Raw genomic sequence first — 21,937 nt, forward strand, 5'->3', positions numbered from 1 at the left:
CCCCGGTTCCCAACGCGCCCTGGTTTCCAATGCGCCCTGGTTCCAATGCGCCCGGGTTTCCAAATGCGCCCGGGTTCCCTTGCGCCTTGGTACCCATGCGCCCTGGTTTCAATGCCACCCCTGGTTGGCTTCCCCTTGCCCTCGATTGCCCAGTGGGAGCTGTTCCCTCCGGGTCCGGCTCTCCCAGGCTTGGATGCTCCTGCGGCGGGAGAGTTGTGTGTCCTCCGCCTCTTCATTGTGTGCGTACACGCGGGAGAGCGCCCGCCCTGCCCTGCTGCCCTGGCTCTCTGGGCCGCCGCCGCCGCCGCTGCTGCTGCTGGCTCTCCACCACTCTCAGGTCGAGCTGGTGGCTCCGGGTTTCGGGGATCCCGGAAAGCTCCGATTATCCCGGAGCTGCTGCTGCTGCCCCGGAGAGGAGCGGATCGCTTAACGGGGTGCCCCAGCTCGCTGGGGCTCCCGCTTGGGCAAACTTGGAGCAACTGCGGCCGCAGTTTTTTTTTTTTTTTTTTTTTTGCCCAGCGCCCCCGTCTGAGCGGCGCCTTCCCCGCGCCCCACTCCCGCCCAAGCGCCGCCGGGGGCAGTGGAGACGCGCACTGGGGCTCGGGTGGCCTTGGTAGCTGCTTTCGGGGGTTCTTAAGGATCCGGGGATAGGGAGAAATACCATCGCCCCAAAGCCACCTCCCTATCCTCTCTTTCCCCGAGCAATTCCGGATAGTTTATTTCATTATTTTTTTTTTTCAAAATTCTTTAGTGATGTTGCTGCTTTGCAGATTGCCTGCCTGCTTGCAAACTCTGGCGGGCTTTTCCCCATGGCGGTGGGTCACTTGGGGGTACCAGGAGTTGGGGGGGGGGGAGGAGCAGCCTCTGCAGAGCGCGCGTGGCGCGGTGCCCGCCGAGTCCGGAGCGCAGCGTGGCCGGCTGGCTCGCTTGCTTGCTGGGGGAAGCTGGAGCGAACTTAAGCAGGGGAACTCAATAATGGTGCATTGGCTGGAGGTGAAGAAGGGGGGATCCTGGGTCCCTGCACCTCCGCAGACCTGGCCACTGGAGTCCCTGGGTTCCCACCCCGCGTTCTGGCTTCTCCCGGGTGTGTGCGAGTTGCCACCAGGTGGGCCCCAACTTGCGCTTTGGAACCCGGGTGCGTGTTTTTCCGGCTCTTCGCTCCAACCCAGTCCGGACAGCAGCGGGGCTTGGTGAATGAAACGTGTCGGGGATTGTGAATCTTTTTTGGCTGGGAGTTGGAGAATAGCCCGGAGGGAGCCCCCAAAGAATCTGGGGGGGAACCAAGGGGCAGGGGACGTGAATGACGCGCGGCTGCAGCTTCCCTAAACCGTTCCCCCACCTCTGCCTGGCCAAACCCGGCCGCCTAAGTCCTCGGTGACCCCAGATCGTGCGGTAGAAAAGCAGAATTTCCTTCCTTCCTTCCTTCCTTCCTTCCTTCCTTCCTTCCTTCCTTCCTTCCTTCCTTCCTTCCTTCCTTCCTTCCTTCCTTCCTTCCTTCTTTCCAGCAGCCCGTCCTCCTTCCTTCCTTCCTTCCTTCCTTCCTTCCTTCCTTCCTTCCTTCCTTCCTTCCTTCCTTCCTTCCTTCCTTCCTTCCTTCCTTCCAGCAGCCCGAGCTTTTTTTTTTTTTTTTTTTTTTTTTTTTTGCCAAAGAATCGGTGAAAGGAGGAGCAGCCGCTTGGAGCTGCTCTGCCCAGAAGACCTCCCACTTTCGGTGCCTCTTTCCAGTCCTGGGTTTGTTCTTAGGGTCGATTTTTTTTGCCCCCCCCCCCCCCCACTTAACTAGTGGGGACTCTGGCTTACGTGGAAGCCAACACGCTTGTCTAACTCGGGGCATTGGTGGGAGAAATTATTAGCCTTCTCCATCAGGCTAACAGCACAGAGCATTTATACGCAGATACAGGGAACCCTTTTCAATTCAGAGCCAGACGCCGCCAGCCTCCGGCGAGTGGAAGGCGGAACCTGCGGTGAATTATAAACGGACTTTTTCTTTCTCCCTATCACTGTCACTTCTTCCCCCCAAAGCCAGCCTCCCTGAACTCCCTGATTTGTTCATCAATGGCTAGTGATTGCCCCCTCTGCTCCCTAACTTTCTTAAAGCGGGCCTCCATCTCTGCCTGCTTCATTCTTTTTTTTTTTTTTTTTTAATGAATTGATAACAATCAGCTTCTCTCTCCTTTCCCTCACCCCATGTTCCCAGATCTCAGGAAATTCAACTTTTAAAAGATTTGTGGTACAGACCTCTTCTTCTAGGAACTTTCTCCCACTAATTTGAGTTTTTTTTTTTTTTAACCAACCCCCCTCACGGTAGCTTTTTAATCACACAGAAAATTCATTCCTAGCATGATTTCAGATAAGGAAGTTCCAGGATGAAAATAGTTAAGTTTTTTTTGTTTGTTTGTTTTGTTTTTGTTCTGTTTTTGTTTTTCAAAACGGCCTTCTGGAGTTCTTTTATGGATAAAGCGACTGTCACAAGACCGCAGATCATCTTTAGAATGACGCCAATGTTCCTATCAAAAGGGAAGATTTGGGGTGTCAATAATTTCTAGAATCACCTGCTTTCCTGCTATTAAAAGGGAAAATTCCTATCAAAAGGGAAGATTTGGGGTGTCAATAATTTCTAGAATCACCTGCTTTCCTGCTGTGGATTCCTGTGGTTGACAATGAATCCTGCTGTAGGGTTTTCACCAGAATCTTCTCCCACCATCCTGGGACAATAACAGGGCTTGCTAATTAGCTGTAAAGTTTTAAAATTTTGTGCAGGGGTTTGAAACTCCAGGGAAACTCACTTGGAAACTCACTCTGGGAGACTAGCTTTGCCTGAGCAAAGGTCCTTTGATGCCTCTGGAAGTCAACAAGATCCAGTTCACTGTGAAGTCGGGGGCACATTGGCTAGGAAAAAAAATAGATTGGAATATAATTGCAAATTAAGGATTTGTATTCTTTCTAAGTAACTGACTCAGTCTTACCTATTACTATTGAATGATCACTTAGGAGAGAACATCCTGTTATTAAGCCAAGGCACTCTGCCCTCCCTTGCTCATGATAGTATGTACATTTAATTATCTAGTATCTGGAAGTGATCCTTACTTGAAACTCCCTTTCATCACCTATTACCTTATTTGGACTTTGCATGGTACCTTTGATAAACAGAATATGCCATTTGGTCCTTCGGGGAATATGAATTTGATGAAGTACTGTTGAGAGTCCAGATCCAAGGATGCTCTTTCTAAAGGAGTGGTATTTGCAGGTAGTTTGCAGAATAAAATAACTGCAATGAGATCAGAGCATCCCTTTTCATCATGACGTTATTAAAGCTTGGCACGGAACTCTCCATTATAAAATAGTGTTGCCCTTTTCTGGCTTACCAGGGAGTTCTCCAGACCCAACATCTGAGGGGCTGTGATGGGTGAGATATAAAATTGTGCTGTGAGAGTTTGCTTCATTAATCTTCACTCAACCCTGAGTCTTAAACCATTGCTGGCAGATCATATGGACTATCCATCCTTGTTGGAAAGGCGGAAGGAGGAAACTCTCTAGCTCTTTCAGCAATCTATTCTAATACTTAGTCATGCTTGTGGTAGCAAAATGTTTCCAAACCTGAAGCCAAATGCCTCTCCCTGCGATTACTTCCTCTTGTGCTGTCCTTTGGGAAGAGAGCAAGCTGTGGGTCATCAGGCTCTCTAAGGATTGTTAGCGGAAGTCAGGACAGTGGGAAGTATTCCAGGCCTTTCTGGAGCATCAGTAATATCTCATTTCCATCCTGCCTCAACCTGCTGGCCCTGAACTTCTCCAGAGACTCCCCAGTTGCAAACAACACCTGTTTGAATCAAAGTCTGAGCAATTGTGATTTAGGTTTATTGTACCACTATTTGATGCTTTCTGTATTAAAGTTATTAAATGTGTTGGCTGACTAATGGTGTTCTTTATTCCTAAGTATTCATTGTAGCTTAATAAAACATTTTACGTAGACATTATGATGTGCTGAGCACCTACTCGATCTTTCTCATTTTTAATTTCTGTTTTTGTGCCTGGAAGTGCTTAGGTCTTACCCATGGTTCTGAGCTCAGCGATCACTCCAAGTGGAGCTCAGGGAATGGAAACAATACTGGGGACCAAACCTGAGTTGGCCATGTGCAAGGCCAACTGCGATCTACTGTATTATTTCTCAATATCTTTGAAAACTGTTAAGCATTGTCTTGTTGATTGCACACAATAATTTATTAGACATTGGCATTATACCCATTTTAGAGATGAAAAGACAGAGCAGCAAACAATTAAGTTGCTCTAGGGTGACTCAGCTTTAAAATGATAATAAAGCTAAAACTCAGGGTTGATCACTCAGTATTTGAAGAATGAGTGACTGACAAATCAGTTCTTTCCTCATTTAATATGTTTCCTTTGGTATCAACAACATCCATAATGCACTTCTTAACTTATCCTGCTAATGCTTTGCTGTTTACTTGCACATCTACCCCTTTTCAAAATCACATTTTATTGGTGCTTTATGATCGCTGGAATTGGCCATGCTAACCTTCCTCAAACTCTCTGCATATTTATGCATATTCTTACATCATCAGATCATACTGGCATACTTATAGGAAATAAGGGAAACTGATGGTCTTACTATAGTATTGGGCTAGCACCACTAGACTTGGTCTCCGAAGTCATCTTGAGATAGTCACCATTGAGGAATGAAGAAAGTTGATTTTGTTCTCATTATTTAATTTATCCTTTATTCTGCCTTTGAGAATTGGACTACAGATAGGATATTAAGAAAGCATTGAACTTGTTCTCATCCCTTAGCTATCACTTTCTCGCTCAAATCTAAACAGCTATGTAGTTCAAAACAGATAATTAAAAGAGAAAGCATTCATTGATACTCTAACAATACACTAGCAACTTTTTTCTTAGTCCTTTATTGGTTTCAAATGTCAAACTATCCACACTTGTTTTTATTTGGCTAGATCCAGTAACCTTTCTCTTCTTTGCTGAGCTTTCCTGGCCAAGTCTGCCATTCCCTTTGCTGCTCTCGCAAACCAACTTATTTGTTCACTAGACTTGCCTCCAGCACACATCTTTAGTTCATTTTGTAAGAAATGATCCCATTTGCACAAATGCAAGAGTAGAATTTGTTAATTCTCACTCTTTTACATACCTACCGATGCTCCTTGTGCAGGCTGTTATGTCCTTTCCTCCTGTATCTGTTTATCTTCCTACATGACAGATTTCTGGTTTCTTTGTTTTGTGTTTAGTTAGCCAATAACTTTAAAATCCCTTTCAAGAACTGTGTAAAGAATAAGTGAGATAATTGAAATCGAGACTCCTTATGCTTTGGTTTTTGAGTCATGCCCAACAGTGCTTAGGGCTAACTCCTAGCTCTGTGCTCAGGGGTCACTCCCAGCAAAGCTTGGGGGGGACCCTATGGAATTCTGAAGATTGAACCTGGGTCACTGAGTTCAAAGCCAGTGCCCTACTGTCTGTACAATGCTCTAGCCCTAGATATTTTTTCTTCCAAATTATGGCCAGTCAGGTTTCTGGATTCCTAAATGAGTCAGAGACTCATTTGAAGACCCCTGTCTGAGACTGAGAGAAGGATGGGTCGAAAGACAGAGAGAAAAAGGGGAGATGGAGAGTTTGATGCACATCCCCTCAAGTATGGATGATAAGGAGAACCATGGGTGAAATTCCTGAACTGGGATTTAATTTTAGAATGATTCTTGCAAATAGAATTATCTTTGCTAATTTAATTATAGGATGATGTTAGTACATAGAGCAAGAATTTATTTGGATTGACTTTTTTTTTTTTTTTTTTGGTTTTTGGGCCACACCCGGCATTGCTCAGGGGTTACTCCTGGCTGTCTGCTCAGAAATAGCTCCTGGTAGGCACGGGGGACCATATGGGACACCGGGATTCGAACCAACCACCTTTGGTCCTGGATCGGCTGCTTGCAAGGCAAACACCACTGTGCTATTTCTCCGGGCCCTTGGATTGACTTTTATTGTTGTTGTTTTTTTTTTTTTAACATCAATTATTTTGCTACTGTACCTTATAACTGTGAGGTGATAATGTGGGAAACTTAAAAGTGATTTTTAGAATATGGAGTACTGGCCATGCCTGAGATATAGTAGTACAGGAAATAAATAAAGTAATTCCCTTGTTTAAACCTACCAGAGTTCAAATCCTGGACACCCTATTTAATTCCCCTATTTCTGAGCCTGAAATAGCCCCTAAGCCCACCACTTTGGATGTAGCCCAAACCCAATACACTTTGCCGCCTGCAAAATACACAGCTTTTTGTCATGTAAATGGTTATAATGCAAACATTGCATCAAATTGTCAGAAGATGATCCTGTAAAAATATGGATGAATGGGCGAGCTTTATGAATACTTCTAAAATATTAAATTAATACATCCTTTGACACCAAAATCAACTATGATTCATTCACTGAACTGGAGTTTGAGATAAGAATCAAATGTAGGGGCTGGAGCAGTGGCGCAAAGCTGTAAGGTGTCTGTCTTGAACATGCTAGCCTAGGAGGGACCAAGGTTCAATCCCCAGGCATCCCCCATAGTCCCCTAAGCCAAGAGTAATTTCTGAGCGTATAGTCAGTAGTAACCCCTGCTTGTCACCAAAACAAAACAAAACAAAAACAAACAAAAGCTACAAAAAGAATAAAATATATGGGAACTCCTAATTAAAAAAATAAGTTTAGCTGCTTCTGTGACAATTACTCAAGCTCACACACAGGAAACCATGATCCAACTATCCTTTCTTCTTTAATTCACTTCATCCAAAAGACTACTAGTCATTCTTGCAAGGTGTCTCAGAGACCTACAGGTGTCAACCAAATACTTGATATGTTTTTTTACACTTGGTGCTTATAATTCTTTACGGACTCAGTTCTGCTCTGTTAAACCCTGGAATTCAACTCATGCACAGTAAACTTCAGGCTTATTCATTCCACCATCTGTGATATGCACAATCCTATGTGGATACTGTGTGGAAAGGTGATTGATTCCTGGCATGGCATATTTATAAATAAGGAGTTTTTAGCAGCAGTCATGGGTAAATGCTTGGATATCTAAGAGATCCTAGAGAGAAATGCTAGTTTTAATAGCTCTGAATGAAAAATATAATTAAGTAAATGCACTCAGTGGTTAAAAGAAAAGAAAACTAAATATGTGATTTTGTGTTTGCACATTATTTGGGTTTTAGTCAGCTTTGTTCACCTTTTGCCCTTACATTTTGAGCTGCTGTTTTGAATTTATGCAATAGATGTTGCTTAGTTATTAGAGGATGTCAAAAAGCCAGGTGCCGGTATAGAGTTCAGGGAGTGTGTTGATGCCAGCAAAGGGAAAAAATTGAAGGCCACCTTTAACAACAGTCTTTCTGTTTGAAACAAAGTACCCAGCACCCGAGACCATGAGCATCCTGCAAGCATCAAATGCAGGGGTCTTCAAAGTTTTTAAATATAGGGCCAGTTCACCTCAGACCATTGTAGGGCTGGACTATACATAGTTTAAAAAACTATGATAATTCCTGTGCTCACTGAGCATAATCTTATTTTGAAATAAAAAAGGGATGAAATACAATATTTAAAATGTAGAACAAGAAAAGTTAAATCAACAAACTTACCAGTACTGCCATGGAAACTATGGGCCTGCTTTTGGCATGTGGAACATAGTTTGAAGACCCCTGTCTGAGACTGAGAGGAGGATGGGTCGAAAGACAGAGAGAAAAAGGGAGGTGGAGAGTTTGATGCACATCCCACACTTGCTCACTACAGGCCCAGGATGACATGGCTGCTAAACAGGACAAGTAAAGACTGCAAAAATACTCGGCTGTCTGAATAAATGTCCTTGGAAGGCCACATGTGGCTCGTGGGCCATACTATGAAGACTTCTGATTTAATGGAACATTTGAGTCTATCAAGGGTCATGAAAATTTTCTAAGGCTTTTTGAGACCTGGTAACAAGGTCAGAGAAGGATGCTTGGGCCAGGTGGAGAGGGTCACTGACAATGCCTAAATGTCAGGGAAACTCCAAAGATGTCAAAAAGTTAGAGTAAGGATAAAGATATTGCAGCAGAGGGTCCTGAGGTCTGGGATTGAACTAGAATGATGTCCTTGATTGGTATCATTTCCCAGTCCTGTGGCAGGTAACTACCTTCCTCTGCAACCCACACATTCTACTCAGCTTTTCACACCTCTCCAGTGTAGAATTGACCCAAAAAAGCAAGTCGGAGAGGCAGCCTGCTCTGTATCCTTCACAAGTGCCTCTGTCTTACTGGGGCAGAAGTGATAGTATATCCAGGATGGTATTGCCTTGTACTAAGCAAACCCAAGGTTTGATTCATTGCAAATCATATGGTCCCTGACCACCAACAGATTCATTCTTGAGTGCAGAGCCAAGAGGACTCCTTAAGCATCGCTGGGTGTGAGCCCAAAAGAGAAAACACAAAAAGTATCCAGAGTCCTAAACAATGTCAGTCTACCTTTGGGTAAGACAAACCTAGTGTCTAAAAAGCTCCCGGTTGCTTCCTGCCCTGCTTTATGGATGAAACACATTTGTGTATTCTTTATTGTCTCATCTAATCCTCAGCTCCCAGATAGCTCCCTTCTCTGCTTGCCCTCCTTGGTAAGTAAATCGTAACTGCTATGTTTGAAAGGGCTCTCTCACATGAGGGTTTCTCAGCCAGGATGTGGGCCACCAAAATGATTCCCTTTGTGTTCCACCACCACTTCTCCTGAGCCAGCCTTGAATGCCTTGGAGTTCCTGACTATTGCATGGAACAGTATCCTGGAGTAATAGACAGCAGTGACATGTTTTAATCAGGATCGCAAAACAAAGTGGCCTTGAGATGTCATATGGGAAGTTCTGCAAAGATTGAAATAAAGGGAAAATAGAAAAGTTAGGAAGAAGTGTCCAGCTAGCTTGCACTCAAGTAGAGAATATTGAAATGGAGTAAAGTAGAAAGATACAAGATATTTACGAGGTAGGATTTATGGCCAGCAAAGGACATTCACCAATGAGAACTTAACTGTGTATGGCACATCTACTGTGATTGACAAAGTTAAATGATATATTTGTGAGTGTGTGGAAGTTGGAGGAAGAGAGATTGGATGGGATGAGTCACGAACTGTCAGAAGATCTAATCATCAGTATGGTAGTGAAGAAGAAACATTTTCAATGAAAAGAATTAATGAAATTGTTTCTTGATTCTCTCACATTGAAATGGGTCTACCTTGATGACTGGCAGGCAATATATCAACACTGAGGATGATAGTGAAGCAATTTTAATGAGTTTTCTGAAAAGATGACTCGAATTGCTTTCTTTTATTGAGGCCACACCCACTGATACTCTTGGATTCACACTCAAGGAGGTGCTTCTGAGGATCATATGGGATGTTAGGAATAGAATCCAGGTCAGCTATGTGTGATGTAAATACCCATGCTGCTGTACTAGTAGAATCATATTTCATTAGGATTTTTATTAGGGTTCTCCAGTAGGATCCTAGATAGATTACATTATTTACTGTATGGTTTGATTTCTTCAGTTATAGAGGCAGAGAATTCCAGTTATCATCTATCTCCATGCTAAAGGATACAGAAGTGAATGGTGCTTCTCCCACTTGGAGAGCTAATGCCTGAGAGAGAACTAGGACAGATAATAATCTCACCCTAGAACAAATAATGTTGAATACACCATTTTTCTCTTTCTTGGTTTTATAGAATTACCAATGGACAGAAATCTCCCCCATCATTACTTTTCAGTCACTCAATTGAATAATATGGTAGTCTATTTGAGATACAACCTCATAGACACTCTCCAATTGAGTTTGCCAACTTTATGCATAGCTCTTATTCAAGTTGACCAAAAATTTAGCCACCATGAAAATTTTGACCAGAGGCCATGAAAGAAAGCCTTTATTTATGGTGGAATGAAATGGAGGAGCAAAATGGTACCTATGGATGAGAATCAGAAAGGAATTTCTGGGCCCGGAGAGATATCACAGTGGTGTTTGCCTTGCAAGCAGCCCGTCCAAGACCAAAGGTGGTTGGTTCAAATCCCGGTGTCCCATATGGTCCCCTTAGCCTGCCAGGAGCTATTTATGAGCAGACAGCCAGGAGTAACCCCTGAGCACCGCTGGGTGTGACCCAAAAACAAAACAAAACAAAAAGAAAGAAAGGAATTTCTAAGAACTGTTGAGAAATAATATTGAATAACAAAGGTGAGGATGGATATTGAACGAGATAACTCTAGGGGTCAAGGGGTGCTGAGGTATGCAAGATGTTCTTTTTTTTTTTTTTTTGCCAACTCATCTCTCTTTATCTCTCCAGTCCTCTAATCTTGTTTTAAATATAGGTTTGTGGCCAGGTTGTGATTTTCTGTTTTTCCTCAATAAAATTCTCCTATCCATTCCACACCCTGTCCCAGAAAGTGGAGCTGGTCTCTCATAAAATGCACTCGTGATAGCCACTTGAGGAACTCAAAGACAATGATGGGTGTGTTCCATCCACAGCTCTCTGCACCTAAGACAGATGGGTCTTGCATCTGCTAGGAGCACACCTGTATTATACAAGCAAATCTCGACACTGCTGAGGAAATCTTAACAATTTTTCCAAGCATGACTGAGCAACAGCTTTTGAAGTTTGTGTCCCCTGTCGGATTCATGTTCTTTGCTAATAGGGCAGGCTTTGTCTTTCAGCACTGAGCTCTCAAGCTCTTGTGGGCTCCTTTTAGGAGATGCCTGTGTGGTCAAAAGTAATGCCACCTCCACCTCTTCTTTCAGTTGTTTTTCCTCCAGCCTTTTCCCACCTGCAGTTCTAGCCCTTCTTTTATGACCTCTACTCTTCTGCAAGGAGACTGCAGTTAGAGCTGGTTACTGTTCATTTTCCACGCATTTAATTAGAGATGTAGTGTAATGCATTCTGGGCATGCACATATGTGTGCTGTAGGCTTTCTGGGCTACTGTGTTTGTGCCTTATTATAGTTCTTGGATTTCTCCAGAAATTGGCGGCTTCTCTTGTTGCCTCCAGGACAGTGAGGATTAACTAGAACCAGGGCTCCTCAGCTGAATTCCTCTCATGGCTGCAGTGAAGTTGAGACAACTCTTTGCTAGGCAAAGAAAACACTCGAAGGTCTTCTTAAGAAAAAAAAAAGTTTGGTTATTGTTTTTGTTTTTTTGTTTTTTGTTTTTTTTTTTTTTTTTTTTTTTTTTTTTTTTTTGGTCAGAATAGCTCGAAGTCAAGAGTGCTTTTGAACTGGAAAAAGTCATGTTTTTGCTTTTATAATTAAAAATAAAATGGACAGCTACCCACTCTCCAAAGTAAGAAACACTATATAGTAGCTCTTTTCTCATTCTTTTTCCTTATCCCCATTCTAAAATTTAAGAGTATGAGTTAAAATGACTAATTCCTATTTTTAAGGCAATAATGTTGACAAATATTTTGGAGACTTTCAGTGACATTGTGTTTGGAAGAGAAAATGTGTTTAGCGGTGTTTGCCTTGCAAGCAGCCGATCCAGGACCTAAGATGGTTGGTTCGAATCCCGGTGTCCCATATGGTCCCCTGTGCCTGCCAGGAGCTATTTCTGAGCAGACAGCTAGAGTAACATCTGAGCACCGCTGGGTGTGGCCCAAAAATGTTTTTAAAGTATGAATAATAGTAAACATGACATTAAAGGCATAAACACTTTGGAAGTACTAGGTTCTTAGTATTCCTACTAGGTTTAGGATCCTTGCTGCCTCCATATTTGCTTCAGTTTATGGGACAGAATTTACTGTTATTCTTTACTTTATCAAGTGCTAACGTGTGAAAGAGTTTTATTGTGTTTTTACTACTCATTTGATTATGTGGTATCTTATTCATTATTCTTTTTCATAGACTTGGGGCAATTGAGACACTGGGAGGTCAAAGACTTTGTTAAAAGCTTAGGCCAATTCTTTTATATGACTGCAATAAAGAATATATTTATTTCACATATATTACCACATGGCTCTCATGAAAGATCAATTTCAGTGGAATAGAAAATAGCTCTCAAATGGCAAATCTTGTGTCATCAACATCCAGACTATTATGCTAATCTCTTTTCTATCACTAGCTGCCCCCTTAATAGGAAAAAATAATCAAACCTGGAAGTTTCTTAAAATCAGAGATCTCTATGATGCATTTTATTCAATAAAAACCTTGTATATATAAGATTGTATCTACCTAGATTTTGCTGTTTTAGTTAAACAAAAATCTGTATGAGTTGTCATAACTTTTAAGTTTCAGCTAGTACAAGAGAGTTGCATTAGATATTCAGAGCAAAGATATGCTATTATTCGTTTTCATTTTGTTGTTTTTATGAATGGAGTGCATTAACTTTGAGTCAATTTCTCTGTTATTGATGTAAAGAGGAGTAAAGTAATAATAAGAATTGACATGCATAAACATAAACCAATGACTGTGAATTAAAAGTGGCAATTCTTACCCAGAGCAGGCTTAGTAAATTATACAAAGGTTTTTAGTTTTATCAAGGACTGGCTAAATATAGAAATATAGGTTATAATGATTCTTTATTCTATGTGGTAACCAAGGCTGCAGTTTCGAAGTTGAATACCAATTTCTTATAATGAAAAATCTCTAGTACATTAGAAAATGCATTCTAACCTTCCTAACCATTGGTTTGCAAATATAACTCTTGACAAAACCATATTCTTCTGCAATATTTATTTTCAAAACTATGACCTTGTGTTGTTTTTTTTTTAAAGTCTCAAAGTGTGCTGGGTTTTGAAAAGCTTTGAAAGAGTATTATTTGGGAAAAAATGAGCCTCTTTTACAATTACTATAATCAGGAGGAATAGAAAGATGGAATACAAATAGGCAAGCACAGTTTTTTCCCATTCAGCATCTCCTAAAGCTATTCCTGTGCAGGGCCAGGATACTAATTTTAACCTAATTAAGCTTCCGAGATGAGCAGTGTGCTAAGAGAGCTACCCGTAGGGGCCTGGAAGCCTCATGCTGTTCATGCCTTCCCAGGCATTTGCCTGGCATTTCTGGAAGGTTCCATGGGTGCCCAGAAGGAGGCTCTGCAGTTCAGCGCCTGTTAGGTGAACCACCTGAAGCCACATTTTAGCCTGGTTACTGTGGAATTGATTTTCACGGCTCCTGACAGAAGCTGTTTTCAGCCCTTGAAAAGGAAGTGGCTGGGGCTGATACTCCTCACACAAACAGCAAATTGCCGCCCGGCTTTCATAGCATTCGAGGTCTGTTACCTTAAGGTTCTAATGGCCTTTTAACAGCGTTTCCAGCTGAGCAGCAGATGTAAAGGATACTGAACATTGAAAGCACTGTTCTTTTTCTCCCTTCCCTGAATGAATCATTTTTTCACAGACATTGTACCAACACCATCTCCTAGGACCTCACCAGTGGCATGTTCCATTCCACACACTGAGCCCCTTTCTCACAGAACTCTGAGGAGCTTTGGTGCCCTAAATCTGCCCCCTTTTTATTGAGCCCCAAGAAGACGCTGAGGGTCTCATTATCACCCAGTAGGAATGGAAGCTTTTACCACTGAAGGAAACCTCATTGTTCTTGATTTCCTCGTGATAAAAAAGAAAGTTTCCCTAGAGCCTCTGAAGTGCCCTGAGACTTGAAGTCAGTCCATTTGGTTTCTCCAAATTACAGTTTGTTTTTGGAAACAGCATTTCACTTGTAGAACGCTAGCCAGCCCACCTCAGGCTCTGGCTTTGCTGGTTTATTTTGTCCTTCTCTTGGTCAGGGTGTGAAATGTTTCCTAAAATAGGCAACTGCTTGCTTCCTGTGAGGGGATCTCAGTGACTGGGAACTCAGATTTGGTCTGAGGTTGGCATTTCAGGCTTGTGGCCTTGCTTTGGGGGTGGGCGGGTGTGTTTGTGAGACCAGATGTTAAACAACTTAAGTCTGTGCGTCTGACTGGACGATTTTCCTATAAACACCTTAGTGGGATTGTGTCTTTGGATTTCATGTTGTGCCCAAGCATATCTTCAGCTTTCGGTTTTGCAGAAATCAGGAGAGGACATGAAACAGCTATGCTGGTGGGGTGGATCACTCTTCTCATTCCTGAAACTCAACTGAGTGACAAGCTTCTAGAAGGATCTTTAGAAAGTGTGGGGAATACCATCATTTTTCACTCCGAGGTTAAAAATACTCCCTGTTGAATTTTTGCTGTGAAAGCAGGGTCTCTTTCTCTCCTTAATTTGTCTTCTTTTCTTCCTTGATGTCACCCATCTAGTTTGGGGGTACAAGGAAAACAGTCTTGAAAGTTGAGTGCGATCAGTGTAGCTTATCCAAGTAAGGAGGAGCTGGTGGACTGCCTGCTGTGGTATGGAGATTTGGCTCAGGTCCTGGTCTCTGGACCTGTTCTCTTCTTTGAAAATCTTCGGATTTATTTTCCTATTTCCAAAATGCTCATAATATCCCAATCTCATATTCTTGTCATTGCTGGCCACAAACTCACTTCTGTAGAGCTAGCTCAAAGAATTGTGGTGGTACCACAGTACAAAGGGGTTGCACATCCTACTAAGGTTACTTATGAGAGCTAAGCAAATTGATATCTTGGATTAGGATGGCAGTGACTCGCATTGAGCCTTCCTCAAGAAAGGGGGGACAAACTTAATTCCTATTGACACTTCTTATCACCTGAGGCTTATGTCTTCCTCCCTCCCTCCCTCCCTCCCTCCCTCCCTCCCTCCCTCCCTCCCTCCCTCCCTCCCTCCCTCCCTCCCTCCCTCCCTCCCTTCCTTCCTTCCTTCCTTCCTATCCTGCCGGCTGAATTATCCCTTCAACCCCGGGGGATGAAGTCTTCATACATATCATGTTTGTATTCTGTATAATTTGAGAAGGATCTAAACCTCATTTCTTGGTACATCCACCATAACCAGAACTTTCTGGCCTCTTCAGTCACTGGCTAGTCCCTGTCTGGAAGCATCTGGAGCTTTGTCTTGGGAGCAGCAAGACAGGTATTTCTGTTGGCAATTCAGTTACTTTCATGGTTGCTCTAGGTTGTACTGTAGTGATGACTGGACCAGGCCTTCCCTTAGATATATGGTGTTTTCTATGTCTCTGAATTTTTTCATCTGGGTGCTAGGCAGCATAGCAGCTGCCTCTGTAAAGATGAGCATAAATGTTTGGTCCAGGTGTACACACCAATTTGACTTTCATATTTTTTCTTTTTTTTATTTTTGGTTTTTGGGCCACACCTGGTGACGCTCAGGGGTTACTCCTGGCTATGCACTCAGAAATCACTCCTGGCTTGGGGGACCATATGGGATGCTGTGGGATTGAACCCCTGTTTATTCTAGGTCAGCCAAGTGCAAGGCAAATGCCCTACCACTGTGCCACCACTCCTTCCCATCCTATTTGGCTTTCTAATACTGATGAAAAGCACTGAAATGAGAAACTGGTAGATTTGGTGGACCATTTTTTTTCTTCCTCTATGACATCTATCTTCCATAGACCTCTGGCAGAATAGATTTTATTCTTTATTTCTATCCTGGCTAGAGACTTTTATCTTTTAAAGTGCTCATGTTCTTCAAGGTGGAAGACTTTGAAAAAGTAATGAAACATGGGATACCAAAAACAAAAATGAAAGACGAATCAGTTAAGTCTTTGCTAACTACTCAATCATATGAGCAAGTCGAAACTTTCTGAAGAATTAGCCCAATTCTTTCTTTGTGGGCTTGTGAATCTTTTGGGGTGCAGTAGATGATATTGGATAAAGCTTCCACATTCATTTCCTTGTTTGGAACTCATTGCTTTCCCTATTGTTAAGTTGTCTTACTTTGCCTCTTCTCAGTTTCTTTATCTCTATCCAGGGCAATAAAATTCTTGGCTCAGAATAATATTTTTTTGGTTAGAATTAAATGGCTTATTGCATGTGGATAGCCTGGTAGAGAAAAGGTTTCACAGTAAACAGGTTATCTTTGCCTCACAAATATCATGATGAGGAGGAATCTTCCTATTTCTTATTCAGAAGAATAGCAATCTCTCTTAGAATACCAGTAGGTGCAATCCTTATTCTAAGACTTAGTCATTTTTAATTTCCTTTTATGATAAGCTTCTAAGAGAGATACTTTAATAGCATTTTAAAAGGTGACTTACAGTGCTGTGAAATGTCAGATAGCAAATCTCTTAAAAATACTTACTTTTTCTTCCTTTTGGGCATTCTTCTTGGAAGTGGTCTTAAAATATATTTCTTCACAGCATTTACATGCGTTGTGTGGTATATATGGCCATCAGAATGCTATACCTGGCATTCTGTTTCTTGTCTTGCATTCTTATCTTGCTCCTAACTTGCTTACAAAACTAGTGGGCCCAAATTAGAAAGTACATCAAAATCACTCAAAAGAGTTATTCACATGAGCTGTTGACTTCCATTCCTGAAGTTTCAGATTTTGTAGTTCTTGGGGTGGGTTCAGTGTCCCAGTGATGCAGAGGCTAATTAATCTGGAAAGCTCTTTGAGAAACAACCATTGGCTTATCACGGGTATCCTTTTTTTCCCAGTAGCTTGAGAATAAGCTTCAGCCATCTTGGTTTGACATTCAAGAACTCAAACTGCCTTTCAAACTTTCTTCCTTGTACTCTGGTTCTGGACATTTCAGTTTGATAAAGCCCTTTTCACTAATAAACATCTTTCTTCTGTATCTCATTTCATTTGCTAACACTCATGACAATGCTTGGTCTGTCCTCTCTACTTTTTTCCACCAAATAAAAACCCAGCTTAGCTCAAATTCCCCTTCATGAATGTGTCCGAGGTCAGTTCACCCTTATTTTCATCTCCTTTGCGAAGCTGAAGACTGTCTATTCATCTGGGCTTTAATAAAATTCTGCCTTCTTCTGACTCATATTGTTGTCTTGTGTTATTTAAAATGAACCAATTAATTTTTGTTTCCTAAATTTCCCTTCATAATGGGTGAGGGCACCACAGTACATATCTATACTTTTGAGAGAATAATGCTTATGTGTCCTAGGTACATGATTGACTACTCATTGAATGAAAAAAATAATCTCCTTTAAAAAATGTAAAATCAAAATTAAGTGGTGTAATATAAATACACTCTTAAATTATTTTCTGAAGGATTTCAGCTGATAAGATATATCAGTTACTTCCAATGAACCCAGTGGAAATCAATCCGTTAAAATGTAGACTACTGGAGTTTATTGTGTGGAACATGTATTTTGTTGCTTCCAATTTTATTTTAAAGCAAAACTGTTCTCCCCACATAGCACCTACTATATATAGACTTAGGTCTGTTAAGCTTTTTTTTAACAAAGTATGGCATATTTTCGCCAATAGATACAACAATTTTTATATGTTGGTCAAGACTAGAGTAGTTAAATATAGAGAGAACTTTGAATTAGAGTGAAATTCTTAGAAGATAAACTGTTGGAGAGGAAAGTTAGTCTAAAAAGGGAGGTCTGTGTATAAATAGCCAAATTGAATTAACTTTGGCAAGATGGATGTATGATATAGACATTAAATTCCAAGTTATATCACTGGAAAGTTTGTCTTCAGAATGACTTGTAACTCTAAATTCCATCTTAAGCTGTAACCTTCTTTGTTATTTTTTTTTTTTTGAAGTGTAGGGGCCAGGTAAACCTAGCATGCTCAGGCTTACTCCTGGCTGTGCTTATGGATTTCTCCTGATAGGAGATGCTTGTATTTGAATCAAGATTTGAACCAAGTGAGTAGCATGCAAGACAAGCACTTTAACTATTGTATTATCGCTTTGATCCCGCTTTTGTTCTTCTAAGTTTGTCTGTTAGTTCATTTAGTAGAAGTTTAGTTTTCATTCCCTAGTTATAAGTCAGTACTCTGCTCATTTCTGTGGTACATAGAGGAGAAAGAGAGGGAGAGACAACCCCTTTTCATTTGATGTAGGGAACAGCATGATAAAGACTCCAGGATTTGAGGTGAAATCAGGGCAAGGTTAGAGGGCAGAAAATTAACACTGCTGGCAGTGAGGACAGGCATTAAGATGTTCTAAAATGTCTTTGTTGGAGGTAATGGAACTGGAGACTGTGTAGCAAACCCCCAGGACCTCCAACATGCAAGGCATGTACAATGACCTGAGCTACATCTTTGGTGCCATGAAATGTCTTGTCTTCTCCACTACAATGATAGGTTCTTTATAGAGCATTACTGTCTGCTGATAAATAGACCATGTCTTTTGTACTTTCTACAGAAGGGATAGCTCTGCTTTGTAAATATGCAGCCATGGATGTGTGTGGAAGCAAGGATATACTATACTACATGTTCATAGTACTTTATACATAACTGCCAGAGGATGATATTTAACCACAAATTATGTCAGTATCCTCATTTTAATCAAATGTCTAGAAAATAGATAGGATGATATGTGTGTTGATAATTTGTATAGTCCTGATTAAAGATGTAGTTTTCGTTTGTTTGTTTTGGGTCTGGGGGGCAACATCAGATGATGCTCAAGGATTACTTCTGATGTTTAGTCAGGAATCATTCCTGGTGGGCTCAAGGGTACCATATGGGATACAGAGCATCAAACCCAAGTTGGCTGTGTGCGAAGCAAGCACTCTAATCTGTTGTTTTTGGCTTTAAGATGTTTTGTAAATGATAGCTCTGCCATGTACAGTACAAGTTTTCCTTTAGATGCATTAATATGTGATTAAATATTGTTTGTTTGTTTTGGGCCCACAGCCATCTTTGCCAAGGATCAGTTTTGCTCTGTGCACAGTATCACTTTTAGTGGGGCTCAGGGGATCATATGGGATGCTGGTTATTAAACCCAGGTTGACTGTGCACAAGGGAAGCTCCTTTCCCACTATACTATCTCTTCGACTCATACTCTATGATTTGTGTTTTGACCTTTAAAAACATAGCATACTTTATGTCTACCTTATTATGCAGATATGGTATATTTTAATATCTTATCCACATTTTTCTCATTAAATACAGCTTTAATGGTGTGGCTATATTTGTTTTGTCTTGGGAGGTTCAAAAGAACAACTCATGCTGTGTTTTCAGTTTCTTTAAGCTACCTAGATGTTGCTAAGATTCTAGTTGGAAAAAAGCTGCAAACCCAGCTGCCATTTTTTGTGGCCTCATATGACTTGGTTTATTTTTTGAGTCAATTTTTGGTGTTTTTCTATAATGTTGTAACTGTGAATGTTTAAACTCCTGTGCTATAGAAGAGTTTGCATATGAGATGATTCCAGCAAGTTCAGGGTTTTTTTTTTTTTTTAAAGAGAAAGGATGCCCAGATGATGAGCAGAAAAATTCTGCCTTTAAATAAAAGTCTCCATTCTCATTTGTAAGGCAAAACTCTCTCTTCTTGTAAGTAACAGCTGCAAAATAAAAAAAAAAAAAGAAGTCAGGAAGACAGCACACACTCATCTAAGTTGTAAAATATGTTTTGGTAGCTCAACAGAGATTTTGCTGTTCTGAAGGAAAAAAAAAACAAAATCTAATTTTCAAATGAAGATATTTCACAGAAAAGCACAAGCAAGCTTGTGTGAGGCAGTTTAGCAGCCAGGATAATCGCTCTTTGGCTCTGACAGGAGGAAAGGCAGGTCCCTGATGGACCTGGGCAGGCAGTGGGACCCTGAACCACCAGTCAGGGATGTTATCGTATATTTGCCTTCATGTATTTGCCTTGTAAGCTTGAAGTCCAGGACATCATAAGGCTACCCTAGCAGTAGTCCAAAGGCAAAGGCCATCAGTTCCCTTAGCTTCTGAAAGTTGATCTGCAGATATGAGATAAGAGTATCTGAAAGTTCTTCTGAAAGTTGATCTGTAGATATGAGTTTCTGAAGGCAGCGTTGGAAGTTCTTTTATCCCCTGTAAATTTCCAGTTCTGAACTTTACTGCATTTTCTTTATGTGCTATACATACTGATCCTTAAGGATCTGAACTTTTCATAACACAAACATTGGACCATTAAGAATGCTTTTGCTTCTGTTCTTAAACATATACTTGGTTTCTCAGAGAAAAAAACTCGCTGTTAGATATGCTAAATATAGCAAGTTTGGGGCCCTCATTATTCAGAAACCAGAGCAATTTCTTGACTGGATAATGGCAAGCTATATATATATATATATATATATATATATATATATATATATATATGTTGTTTGTTCCTGAAGGGCAGGGATGTGTGTATAAATGCATTTGTGAAATTATGTAAATTGTTCGAATCCTCACCATGATAAAGGCTAATACTAAGCCTTGTGTAGATGTGAGTGTTAAAATGCTTGTTTGGACTATGATTAACTTACACCTTTGGTTTTCCTGATCTTGAAAGTTTCTTTGGTTTGGATAAGGGAAGAGACGTGAAAGGATTCTTTGATTGAAAGGTGATTTTTTTCTGGACAGAGTTTGATCATGGGAGAAGAAATACATCAAGAAGGAAAACACCCTTCTCTTCTCTCTCACAGTATTTTGTTTATACAGTTAAGAATTCTGATCATTATTTTGGTATTTGGGCTGATATCATCAGGACTTTGGTTGGCGTGAATATAGACTCCCTTTTTCTACATTTTCATACGTTTGGAAGTCCTGACAGCTAAAATCATGACATATGAAATATGCGGGATCAGCAGATGTGCTTGGAATTCCTGAACTCTTTCTATTTAATATAGTCTTCCTTGTAGAAACAGAACAATTTAGTCCCCAATATGTTTCTGAAGCCACCTAACCTTCAGAAGCAAATGAGGTAACCGAATGGTCTACTAGCATCAACAGCTTGTGAAGCCTTCTGACAATGACTGAATGACCTCATTGGTGATAAAATAATTTTCATAATTTGCTTGCTGCTGTACTCTTTTAATTTCCTTTTCCTCCTTCCTTGCTTTCTCTTTTAAAGTAATTTCTCAACTACTAACCTGGAAACACATGTATTATGATCAACTATGTCAACTATGTGATGCATGCTTTTTAAATAAAGTAAATTAAATGACTAAAATAGAATACTGATCACTTTCTAGCTTTTATTAGAAATGTAAATGTAAACACCAGATATATTTTTTAGTTGCCCATTTGTCCATAAACTAAAAAACTAATAAATCCACTGTGAATTTATCCTTGATAGCCCTTCAGGTCTTACACACATAAGGCATTCAGAACACATATATTTGTATGACAAATGGTGACCATGACCTGGGTTTTCAGGTGGTTCCTTGAAAACAACTTTTACATATATATTGATAGATTCATGTATATTCTGTTTGAAAATAGTTCTCTGTGCTATTGAGCCTACTTTAATTTCCAAATTTATATTGTTTTTATTTTTTTTACAAATTTTTATTGATCACAGGAGAAGGATGAGTTTATGCTCTAAGAGTCTTTGCAGTAGAGGTGTCATATAAGATATTATCTATTAAAATAGATCCTAAATTGTCCTACTTTGAAGAAAACAGAAATTATAAATTTTCTAGAAAATATAAAATTTCTATTTAGAGCCAATCTTCTGCATCCTATATTATCCTCACTTTAATATGTATGGAGAGAGCAATTATTCTTATATTTCAATTGTATCTTTTTTTCTGAAACCATAAATATTAATGAAAATAGAACTTTGATAGTGAGCTGAATGGCCTTAGTCTACAGAATTTGAAAGTATAAAATGGACTATTGTCTCTTCCCCTGCTGTCTCAGATTACTGATCTTTCTAGATCTCTCATATCTGAAATGGGGTTAATATGGAAATCAGGGTGACGTTGTGAGATATATGATCTTTCATACTGAGGATAAATAATGATATGATTTTATACAATATTTGATGAGGCTTCCTGTGTCCTACCTGTGAGTTTAAACTATTTCTCTGATCACATGTAATCCTGTATCTTTTTTTTTTATCATTTTGTTACAATTCATCTTTTCTAAACCAAGAACTAACACATAGAAAAATGTAGTTCAATCCTTTACAAGACTCTG

The 21,937-nt window shown here is 40.5% G+C and overlaps 1 protein-coding gene across 1 annotated transcript in view; it reads left to right on the top strand.

Annotated features, from left to right (window-relative positions):
* GPC6 (glypican 6) overlaps nt 1-21,937 on the top strand; it is a 1,177,499-nt gene that overhangs the window by 509 nt on the left and 1,155,053 nt on the right. The window lies entirely within an intron of this gene.

This window comes from Suncus etruscus, chromosome 8 (assembly GCF_024139225.1).
Source record: "Suncus etruscus isolate mSunEtr1 chromosome 8, mSunEtr1.pri.cur, whole genome shotgun sequence".
Lineage (NCBI taxonomy): Eukaryota > Metazoa > Chordata > Mammalia > Eulipotyphla > Soricidae > Suncus > Suncus etruscus.